This window comes from Eublepharis macularius, chromosome 3 (genome assembly GCF_028583425.1).
Source record: "Eublepharis macularius isolate TG4126 chromosome 3, MPM_Emac_v1.0, whole genome shotgun sequence".
Taxonomy (NCBI): Eukaryota; Metazoa; Chordata; class Lepidosauria; order Squamata; family Eublepharidae; genus Eublepharis; species Eublepharis macularius.
The window spans coordinates 73064315-73077050 of record NC_072792.1 but is presented as its reverse complement, the minus strand read 5'-3'; positions in this window follow the sequence as shown (position 1 = coordinate 73077050).

Below are 12736 nucleotides of genomic sequence, written 5' to 3'. Positions count from 1 at the left end.
CTCCTCCATTCATGTTCTAATTTGAACAGCCTGTTTTTCTGTTAAAAATCTGCTTAAAAAACAAAAACAAAAGGATGTTTCCCAACATGGCATTATTGTGATGATCTTTTCCTGCTTCTGAAAGAGAAGGCTCTGTCAATTTCACCTCCTCTTTGGGGATGCAAAGATGAAATTAACAAACCCTCTGAGGAGCGATCTCTGCTCTATCTTTTTAAACTATCCTCCAGTAGAGAGGTGAAATTGACAGTGCCTTTGGCTCTTTTTAAACTACACTTCCTGGCTAGCATTGTATCTCTCTTCACTTGAGCATCTTCATGTAAGATGTCTTGTGTAGAGAGACTCTAAGTTGTCTCCAGATAAGGACATCACTCTTAGGTCCTAAAAGCAAAAGAACAATGCAACATAACCACCTCTACAAGCCAAACAAATAATGGGTGATTCCACATGTCCCGGCATAGCACTATACTTGTGCAATGAGGGCATCTTCCTGGCACAATTTCTGACATCATCGTGCCTCGATGCCACTCTCAAGGTGTGATGACGTCAGAAATTGCTCCAGGAAGATCCCTTCGTTGCGCAAGTATAGTGCTATGCCAGGACGTGAGGAATCGCCCAATGCCTTAAATTAAGGTTAGTAAACCTCCAAATGGGACCTGAAGTTCTCCCAGAATTACAACAGATCTCCAGACTATAGAGCAGAACTGCTTTAGAGGGTGAGCTGTATGGCTTTATACACTGCTGAGGTCCTTCCCTTCCCCAAACCCTATCATATCCAAGGCCCACTCAAAATTTCCAGGAATTTCTCAGCCTGGAGCTGTCAAGCCTACCTTACATTTATCCTTTCAGACATAGTTATATATTTGCTTCTACACATACTGAAAAGAATGGTAATTGGAAAGAACCACATGATTGGTTCAAGAACTCCTAGGAGATCTTTATTTTACAGTTGTGTGCAAGAGCTGAATCCTATCCCCCATTTTTTATAACATTAATAAATGAATTAAAAGAAATTTTCTATATTCACATAAAACCAAATCCAAATATAGGGCAACAAAATGTTTGGCATTTCAGAAGAAAATATTTGCTTTAACACTCCATATTGTTGCAGAACACTAGAAATGTGGGCCCAGCATAAAAGCTGCTCAATTATCTTTGCTGTGTTTTGACTAGACATGCGCACAAACAGAAAAAAAACCCCGAATATGGTGTTCGTTGTTCATTGCCATCCACGAACAATGAACAATGAACAACGAACATTGACGAACATGACCTGTTCACGAACATGTTCATTGTTTGTTTTTCATGGGGGCCAGCAGGCTCTCCTCCAGCCATCAAGATCCCTACCACACCACTCCCAGAAACCCTACCTGAGCAGGCAGCAGGAAATGTACCAATAATAAATAATAGCTTGGCCCAGAGCGTGGCAGCAGCCCTGGAACTTGAAGAGATAGATCCCTATCCCACCACATACAAAGAAAATTCTAGCTCCAAAGCATTCTCCCTGTCTCTCTCTCAAAATGCCAACAGCAACTGTCTCTCCCGCACTGTCTGCTAAACCAGAGCTGGGAGCCCCCCTCCCCACTGTTCTTTGCTTCCTTGTAACAAATTTGGAGCTCCACACTTGAAAGGAAGACCTGCCTATCAAGCTAAATTGGGCTTAGATTGGGGTTTCCAGGGCAACAGCAGGAGTTCAGACAGAGTTCAGGCAGTCTCTGCCAAGGGAATTTATTGCAGGTGCCAGATTGTCTGGCTTGCCAAACAGCAACAAAGGAGGCTTGCAACAACTACTTGTTTGTTTAGAATGGGGTCTCATGAACAGCTTGTTCATGAACAGCAGATTGGGCTGGTCATGGCTTTTTAAAGTTCGTATTGCTGTTCATGCCCATCTCTAGTTCTGACATTAAAACACTAAGTTCAAGAAAGGCTTTTTTAAATTGTTTATTTACAAAAACGTAAGCATGTATGTACAAATAAAATGCTTAGAAAGAATCTTTCTCCTTCTCTGTTAGCACAAGTTAGCTCCCACTCCTTTGTTTAAATCTTCTTCTAAAGTACAGGTGTTTTTTTTGTTTTACAATCTGATCTGAAATTCCATGGCAACCATGATAATGTCCTTGGCATTCAGAAGAGCAAAACTCTCCAGTCATAATAGACATTCTGGTCAGCAGCAAGGGATGAAAATAAAATAACTCAGAAGTTACTATGTTCTTCACAAGGTGAGAACTATCACATCCAAAGGTCACCAGGCCTTCACATCATATTATTTTTGACAAAATTGTCAAATGAACAGACTGTCAAACCTTGGGCAAATGTTATAACATAGATGGATCCTCCCCCCCCCCTGGAGAGCATTATTACTTGACAGGCCCAGTTGGTTTATGCAGGCCCTTTCCAAGTCAGCAATGTACCTTGTATACAGCTGAAAAGTAAATGGATAGCAAATTTCCTTAGAGTTCTGAAGTCTTGTCATGTATTCACAGTTTTGTTGTTTGCATATTGCATATTTACTTAAAACACCTGCACGCATTAAGCTAAGGACATTCTTGTAACAAATCCATGTGTTTGCTTACCTGCAATATATGGGATGACTCACAAGACTCTTTCAGTATGAGTAGCAGCCAGGCAAGCTCCAGATCTACAGTGAGGCAGCTTTCTCATCACTTCACCAAGCATTCAAATTGAGACTCCCAAGATCACTGCAGATCTGTAGTAGCTGAATTGTGGTTCACAGAGACACGAGCTGAATGCTTGGCAAAGAGATTACACTGCAAGACATACAGATAGACATACATTTGTTTTTTTAAACAGAGAAGATACCTTGTTCCTATTTCTTTTTCATGACTTTATGATGGTGAACATGATACTCCAATTTCTGTCAACATACAAACAGGATAATGACTTTTTAAATTAAGCACTTCTAGAGATACACAAACATTCTTTTTATTGTATCCCAGTGGTCTTCAAGCCATAGGTACAGACCCTTGGGTACAACATAGAAACCCACCTGATAGGCCTCTGTAGGGCCAACTTTTTTTTTTGTGCTTCATGTGTACAGAGTAAGGGTACCACACCTCCTGCTTCTTTTCCCATGCAATTGAAAGGAAGAGCAGGATAACAAGGTGAGGTCATTCAGCAGTGGAGAAGAAAACTCCACTGCTCTAAATCTTGGCTCGTTCCTTACTATGGTACACTTCCTGGCACTCAGCTTGTCTTTTGTGAACCCAGCTTTCTTTGTCTGCTGCACTCAGTCTTGGTGTTGACACTGGTACGAGCATTGTTATAATGGGACTTCAGGAAGGTTCTCCAGATTCTCCAAAGAACTGATCCTAGCTGCTTGTGAAGGGGCTTATCAAGTTTTATTTACATATATACATAAGCTGGGCATAGAGGCCCTAACTACAACAACTCAAGCAGTAGAGTTGCCAGCCAGTTGCCAATGGCTAGCAACAGCAGGAGTCTGGGAGGGAGGAACATGGCGGCCCCCATTGGGAAACTAGGATTTGCCAGAAACTAAGGTAAAACTATAGATTTTCCAGCAATTCGAGTAGATTGAAGTGGGTTTTCCACACAGTAGGTTTCTCCATGGTTTCCTTGTCACTATCCCCAGTAGTGGCTACCCTGCTGTACCACCAGAGCTTTTAAAGTTTTTTTTTTTTAAATAAGCAATTGAATATCATTGTAACAATCAGTGCATCAGGTTCTCTGAATTCCCAGCTTTCATTGTTTTTAAAAAGTCTTTAGCTTTTTAAAAACAATGGGGAAAGGCATGCCTTCTTACAGAGGCATGCCTTTCCCCTTATACTTCCACAATGAAAAAGGCTAGAAATTTCCTTTTTTAACAAATTAAAGCTGGGAATTCAGAAAACCTAATACACAGATTATTATAACTTTGTAACAATATTTAATTAACAATAAAACACACACCTCAAGCCACAGAGTAGAAGTGGAGGAAATGGCTCCCGTGGGGGCAGAGGCAGGGAAAATGACTGCCATTTGCATGGGACTGGGATAGGGTTGTTAGGCTTGGATCTGGAACCCCTGGGAATTCTGGGGAATGGGGCATGGAGAAAATGATGTCACCGTATCAAGTGACACTCCAAGAATCTCCCCAATCTCTATGGTAAAAACCATAGAGTTTGGGGGAATTTCTAGAGGTCACTTGATGTGGTGATGTTATCCCCCACCAACTTGCCCCTGGGGGGATGGGGAGTGTGGACAGACGTTTGCCTGCCATTAGTAACCCGACTGTCAAAACCCAAACTTTCCCTCCCACATGGCTGCCATCCAGGCTTTGCTGTGATCTCTCCCAAAACTAAAAAGTAAAGCAGGCTTGGGAAAGAATAGAAAAAAGTCAGGGAAACCCAGAGAGGTGCATGAAAAACCTTTTCCCAATAGCATCGAATCCAGGACAAATAACTTATGTGGGAGACAGTCTCAGTGAGTAAAATGAGATTTCTTCCATAGAAAGTGTAGATAGAATTTCAGCCTTAGTTCTTTTTTGTATCATGCATGTTTAGTTACGTTGTAGAGGTGACAGCACATGAGCCGTTTTCTTAATCTAAACATTGACACAGGAAGTGTTTAGTCCACCATAAGTCTATGGGGAGTTGCAATGTATTCTCTGCAGTTCAGAGTTCACTCGATGCTTCTCTTGTTTCCCTCATTGTTATGCTTCCTCTCTGTCTGTAAGTTTTTATATCCTGAAGGTCCTTCTACTGTCATAAGACCTACATTTTTTGAAAATCCTGTCATTACAGTAAACTTTATAGAAATCAACTCTATCCATGCGTGATTGAATTATTGTTCCAAGCTATCTAGTTCTTGAGTTATAACACCTGTGACCCCAATGTTTGCATGTGCCACAGAGATGTGAAAAAGCAGTTCAGAGTGGGTGCCAGGTGCTGATTCCGTGAAAACTTTTTAAGTGCATGCGTGCATGTATACTTGGTTCCCTTGGATTCAGGCAAGTGTTTTTATGTTGGTCAGTTTTGTTCCTAATGGATCCAATGAGGATAGAGAGAACTGGTACGTATTAAGCTGTGCCAGTTTAGAATGGAAGAACACTGGGGTGGGAAGAAAATTTGTGGCAATTGCACTTTACGTGTGCTATTCTTGGCATCCTGTTTGAGCTCTAAAGTCACTCAGAATGAAAACAGATTGCCAAATAATAATGGCTACTTGTGCTCTGCACGAACACACACATCCCTTTTGTGCTTCAATATTCTCATCATTTAAAGGGAAAGTGGTTTTGTAGAAAAATTTCTTACTAAGCAGAATGTCTATGGGATTTCTGTATACAGTCGTGCTGGACTGGTTTTCCTAAGAGAAAAGTTATATCTGCTGAAAGCATTTGGATTGAAAGAGACTGAATTTTTTTTCAGTGCTGATCTGCTGAAAACTCTAAATGTTATTGATCAGGGATAACAAATTTGGAATGAAGTATGCGAAGGCTCAGGGAACCCAATCTATATGCATGGCAAAAATCTGCAGATCCAAACTGTGGATAAAGAAAAATACCAAGCTTCAAGCAGTTCAAGGGAGCTCTGGTTGGTACAGTGTTTGAAGCTTTGGAGAGAAAGTAGCTGCAGCAGAGGGTGTTTGGAGGCAAGTGTCAGAGCATCTTGGCAATGCTACAAGATGTTTGCAAATTCACTTTTGCAGAAAACATGTCATGTAGGTAGTGTAGTGGTGCATTAAGACAGCAGGCAAAGCTCAGTGTTCAAATATTTACATCTGGAGAAAAAGCTTGTCTGTGGGGAATGTATATATATATATGTAAGGGGAGAAAAATTGAATATTTTTGTGGCAAGATACTATGACATCTCTGGCTATTAATTGGTTGGTATAGTTCTGCAGTGCAGTTAGAGTTTCCCCCATCTGCTTCAAAATATTTATTGTCCTAGTAGTGCGCATATGGGTAGGACTGAATGTGTAATATTTTCTTTGGCAACTCAGTCAGCTAAACGCCCACACAAAAATAGAATGTGTTGGACTGATATTATCCTGCTGAATAAGATGATTTAGAATTTCCTGCATCAGGGTTGCACATTTAAATGAATATATACATTGTATGAATATTGTACATTTAGAACTCTGTGCTTCACTTTATTGCCTACCCACTTTTGTACCCTGGATGCTGATACTTAAGTTGCTCATGACATAATTATGCATAAGGCCTAAGGTGGATGGACTAGGTAGAACATGTTCAATTATATTTACTTGTTACAGAGGTTATGCAAATGTGCAGGTGGTGGCCAAAGTTTCACTAGGATGGTGTGGTATATCTAGCCATCTGTGGACTTGGCAGAGTAGGGCTTCCTTGGCGGGGGCGGGGGGAGTCACATCAGAGGCGAAGTAGGGATGTGCAGCAGAGGTGTAGAAAAACTGAAGTATTCTTTGTTTGAAGGAAGAGATCAATGGCTTGAAGGGGCTGTTCTGGCAACTCATATCAGCTTTACAACCGTGGAACCAGGCACTGTATGAACAGTTTGTACTTTCCTCATCTTGTTACCTTTTGTGTTGGTAAGAGTTTTCTGCTTTCTAACTTCAGAAATGCTACAGACGTTTTGATTTCTTTTTATAATAGGTATTTTTCCTATGTAAAACTGGGCCTGTGGTGCCCAGTTTTAGTCACACTATCAACATTTGTTCCCTGGTAATTTTAGTGTTCCTTTTTCTCCTGACTGCCCTCAGAGACTCCGGCTGATGCAGAACACTGCAGCTCATTTACTCTCAGGAGCTAGATAGAGCATGTGTATCACCCCCATTCAGCAGTCCCTACATTGGCTTTCCATCAGTTACCAGGCTCAGTTCAAGGTCATGACTATCATATTCTGCTCGTGTAGACATGCCCCTACTATGGAATTTTCCTTTTTAATTTTTTTTATTTTCTAATTACTAACATCAAAACTACAAACAGAAAAAGGAAAAAGGAAACAAGGGGAGAGGGAAAAAACAACATAAGAACACAAACTACAACTACAAGTATTGAATTCCCTTCATAATACAATTATTTAAAGTTAAACTTTCTAATATGCTATTAGATTGGTAGATCTTATAAGATATGAACTACAGTCAGGATCAGGTCTTCTTCCCCCCCCCCCTGCATCTCGGTCTCAGTTCTCTTTGAACAGCTACAATAGCTGCGCTCACTCCCTCCTCCCCACTCCCCCCTTCAGATTCTGGATCTTCTTCTTGCTCGAACTCTTGATGATTAAGCACAAAATCCTTCAGCTGTACTTCCGATATTATCTTGTAGGCTTGGTCTTTATATCTAAACCAGATGCCTTCCGGAAATAACCATTTGTATTTTATATCACGCTTTCTCAGAAGAGCTGCAAACCTTTTGTATTTGAATCTTCTTTTCCGAGCTAAAAATGGAACGTCCTTCAATATCTTAACCTTGTTGCCAAGAAAGTCCAAGTCCACGTTGGTCGAATTGTATAAAATGGTGTCTCAAGTCTTCTTAGATGAAAAATCAATAATAATCTTGCAAGGCAGCTGACGCTTCATTGCATATTTTGAAGATGTCCGACGGACTTCCAGAATATCGCTTTTTAACTCTTCTTTAGTTGCCTTTGCGAATGACGCCAAAAGTTCCGACACCAGATCCTTTAAATTTTCACTTTCCTCCTCCTTCACATTCTGTAAATGCAATACTGTCTGAGCACGATCCACTTGTAGTCCTATCAATTGATTCTCCAAAAGCTTTACTTCTTTGTTTGTAGCTCTCATGAGCGTTGCATTTCACGAGCAGATTCCTCTGCCTCGAGCACTACATCTTTAATGGTTTTTACTTCATTTTCAACTGAGCCAACCCTTTGTCCGATTTCAGTTAGCTTATCAACAAAGGGCTTCATAGCTTCAACGACCGACCGTTTAACCACCTCTTCAAGAGTCTCTCCCTTCCCCTGCAATGCAGCCGAGACAGATTTGCCCACAGCAGGGCTCTGCTTTTTCGTTGCCATCTTAGGGGGGGGGAGTCTGCCAACTAAGTTCCAAAACTCAATGAAGGGGAAGATATCCGAGCCTTCTTAAGCTTCAACTCCCACCAATCCTTCACATACGCTTAGAGTAACAGAAGGGATCCGCTTACTTACAGGTTTTCACCTTAAATCTGCTTGTTGCTGTTCTCCATGGCCCGGCAGCACGCGATGTGCTGCGCAAGTCTGCCGGCCTCCATAGGAGCAGACGGGCTATTTACCCCCTGGATCGACTTCAGGGGGCTCTTCCTGCAGCGCTCCGGACCCTGACCCCCTACCTTGGAGTCCTGGGGGTTAACCCTCTCAGGTCAACCACCCGGTCAGGCTGCTCGACCACTTTCTCCCGGACCTGCGGAGAGGAGCATCCGACATGGCCGGGAAAACGAAACCGAATCCCTACTATGGAATTTTCCATGTTGCTAATCATACCATGTAGATTAGTAATGCTTTGTTCCAGAAACATTTCATCTCTGTGTTGAGCTTTATTCTTTTCACTGAATGCCCTAAGTGTTGTTCATCATTGTACTTTGCTCAGTGAATGTCCTAGCTGTTGATTATATTGTGTTTTCACTTGCACTGTATGATCCAGTTTGAATCTCAATGAGAAAGGCAAACTACAAACAAACAAACAAACAAACAAACAAACAAACAAACAAACAAACAAACAAACAAACAAACAAACAAACAAACAAACAAACAAACAAACAAACAAACAAACAAACAAACAAACAAACAAACAAACAAACAAACAATAGTAGTAGTAATAATAATGAGGTGTGTAACCGGAATCCCAAGCACAATTACACACTTCTAATCTCATTGACTTCCATGGCCTTAGAAGGGTGTTACTCTGCTTAGTCATCTAGAAAGAACTAGCAAATGGGGACAGGGATTTTTTTTGGTAAGGCTTTTAAAAAAGTGGAGAGAAGGTGGGAAAAGTACTCCGCGCACTCCCAAAGGCCTGAGGTTATACGTCCTCCTCCCTTCCACTTCAATCCTATCTTCCAGTATGGGGTAGCAGCAGTGATAGCATTTTGGCACATTTTCCCAGATGCCTACATCAAGATGATGATGCAGAGTTGACCACAGCATCATTAGAATATGAGCTCCTCCCAGACTACTCCATGTCACCTTCAAGATAATGGCCAGTTGAGAGATGAATGCTGCTTGGCTATGTTACAAAGAAAGTAAAAATACCAGTGGGAAGGACACCTTTAACAAGGTGATAGAAGCATAAGGCATGCAGCAAGAAGGTCCTCTCCTTTGTTTTTGTTGTTTCAAAGATCACCACACTTACCAACAAACATGGCATTTGAATTTTTGCCAAGCCTAGCATGTGAATAGGGAGACCATGACACATATGCAAACAGAGGGAAACAACAGATGTAAGAAGCCTACAAACTACTATCAGAATGTTCTCAAACATTTGCTCTATGGGGAAAGCAGAGTTGTGATCACAGAGTGAATGGTGCTTGCTCTTGTCTGTGGGAGTGAACTGCTAGTCGGTAACCTTTCAAAAACAGAAGTCACTGACAAATGGTGATTCTATTGGGAAGACAGTGTATGCATGATACTCCAGTGGAAAGAGGATAATCCTGTGCCTGAAAACAAGCAGAGCTTGGCAGTGGAGGCATCTACTCTTGAGAAAGTTACAGTTCCTTCATTAGATGGGGTCCAGCTTTTTTGACAGATGCTGTTAAGAACTTGGAGTTTTCTTAGGCCCCACTCTTTAATTAGAAAAGCAGGTGACTATGGTTGCTAAGAATATATTTTTCCAGCTGTGCTTAGTCCAAAAGCTTTCTCTTTATTTTAGGACTACAGATCTGGTCATGCTGATTCATGCTACCTCAAATTCATGCTACCTCAAATCTCAGCTACCACAATGTGTTTTATTTGGACCTGCCCTTGAAGACTACTTGGAAAATGCTGTTGGTACCCAATACAGTCCATTAGTTATCAGGGAACACATTACTCTCATTTTAACATCTTCAGTGATTGCTTATTTGTTTCTGGGTCCAAATCAAGATGTTGGTGCTTTCCTTTAAATCTCTTCATGATCTGAGGCCCATAAACATCTCTCCCAATATAAACCCATGTGACAGCTTTCCTGGGTACAGCAACATCCTTTGGTTTTTCTCCTCACCACAAATCTGCTTCCTGTCTACCAGCTTTTTCATTAATTGTTTTGACCCTATGGAATAGCTTTCTATAAGTACTGAGGAGGGACTCGGCTCTAAGGCATTTCAGAGGAACTGCCAAACTTAGCTCTTAATGTTGGATGGGATCTAAGAACATATGTGGGATCTGGACTTCTGGGGGCATTAACATGTACAAAGGATGCTGCTGGTCATTTTTACTGGCTGATGGTTGTTGTTTTAATGTTTGTATTTCTGTTATTTATTTGTTATTTTGATTGTGATTAAACAGATGTTTTTGATTCATGTTGTCTGCCTTGGATCCCAGCTGCCTGGGAGAAAGATGAGCTTGCAAATGTCTTAAGTAAAAAAAATTAAACAAGGAGCTATTCATTGTAACTGTGGTTTCTTAGCAATGAATTAGGCATTGTTTTCCAGAAAAATGCAAAAGCAATGCTATGTAGGAAAGGTATAGGTTACTGAAGGCCTTGATCAGGAGACAGGATAGCTACAGGGAGTAGGACAAAGTGGAAAGCAGCCAGAAAAACAGGGAGACATGGAACAGAAGAAAGCAGAAGATGAGGAAAAAGTCAGATGGGGACAATATTACATTTAAGTAATTGGAACAGGACAATGTATACCATTGGCACAAAGGAAGTGGTCCCAAGGAGTCCTGGCAGAGAGATTGCTTGCTGTTGTGGCTTCTATTGTCATTTCCACACTATGTCCTGGCAACCCTAAGGAGGGAACAGATGCCAAGAAACACTCCTGTGAGGAGCTAGACTTCATGGATTGATCAGCATTAACCAGCCATTCTTTGTCAGTAGGCTTCTAATAGTAATAAACTGCCAAACTGAAACCTCTGAGCTATAAAATTGAATACTGTCTCTTCTCAATCACTGAGACTCGCAACTCCCTGAGTGCCCCATCTCAACCTCAGCAAATGTTTCTTTGGAACATGTGTTTGCCAAGGTTAAGGTGGCATTTGGTACATCATCCAGTTGCTTGCTTATCTCTGTTTTGGTTTAACTTTTCTGCTACCTGAGTCATAAGGGGCCTTGTAAGTATCCCTGCTAAGTAGATGAACTGATTTGAACCAGCCAAGTGAACTCCCATCTATCTGGAAACATTCAGACTCTTCAGTGCTGTTTGAACAACACTGAAATAGAAACCTCACATGTTAAAAATGTCTTTCTTTTTTAAGTCAATAGGAATTGAAAGTAGATTAAAATATCTGAAGAGAGTATTTGAATGAGACAAAATATGCAATAGCCTCCCTCTCTTGTGGCAAGAGATCATATAACCTACTTCTCTTACTGTAGTTTGCATGAAACACAGTAAAATGATTCTAACACTATCAGATAGGTGCTAAATGGAGTGCTGTGAGAAGATTATCACTTTCTGCTCAGGAGAGCAAGAAGTCCCTCTCCACAAATGCGGGAGGGCTCCACTAGAATGCCTGACTCCTACTTCCGTCTGTTTTCTTTTGAAAAAGAAGAGAGGGTTCATCTTTCCTAGTTGGTATTGCTGGGGCCTGTTGCTTCAGCAACCACTAGAAATAACAATAGCTGTTGTCAAGGATGTGGATCAGAGTCGCTTGAGCAAAGTCTATACATTACTTAGGAGTAGAGGTGGGCACGGACCGGCATTTTCCCACGGACCACCGGTCCGGGGTTTGTGGGCTTCCACGGACCACGGTCCACGAACTTTTAATGGACCGGGCCCGGTTCGCGAACCGGTTCACGGACCGGTTCGGGTCAGAAAAGGCCTGGTTTTCCCACACATTTTCACTTCAGGCGACTTTCCCCACCAAAGGTTCTCATGTAACGCTCCTCAATTAGCACTTTTCCAAAGAGACAAACAACAATTGCCCCTCCCCTATTCTGACTGACCCTTACCCACCCTTGGGGCAAGGAGGGAGACTTGTGCTCGTGTCCAGGAGAGGTGGCTGCACACAAAACCCACCTACATGGGGCTGCATCAACAAGAGATGCCCTTCCTGGGGCATCTCCATGATGGGAAATGAATGGATGGACTTGAGTGAAAGCCAACTCCAAAACAGGAGATCATGCAGCAATTCAAAGGCCCCTTGCTGGAATGGAAGGCACGCGAGGGAGGGAAAGGATGTCTTCCACACCTTGAGGGAAGGAACTCATGCTACCCTGTTCAGAAGGAGCCTCTTTGGGCAGTGGACAATGAGTCCCATTTCAGTGATGTGGTGTGTCAGCTTGCTTGCTTTCAAGCAAGCTGACCTGGGCCACTGTCCTCCTTGTCACCGGACTGTGGGGATTGACAGTCCCCACAGGGGCCCTTGCGCTCACGGGAGCAGGACAGTCGCCGACGAAACCCACTTCACCGAACGTGGCAGTGTTGTCAAAGGAAGGATATGCTGGTTGGGGTTCGAGTGGCTGGCGAGAGGGCGGCCACCATGTGGGAGAGGTGGGTTTCGATGGCAGCCACCCCCTCCCTGAGGGGGCCCCCTTCACTGGCCCTGATTGGGCTTCGAGTGGCGGGCAAGAGGGGAGCAGGGTGGTATTCCCCACCAGGAAGGAAGGTGTCTGCTGGCAGCAGCTGCTGGGCCTAGCAGGGAGCGGGGGGTCTGGCCGCTCACCGGCGGCA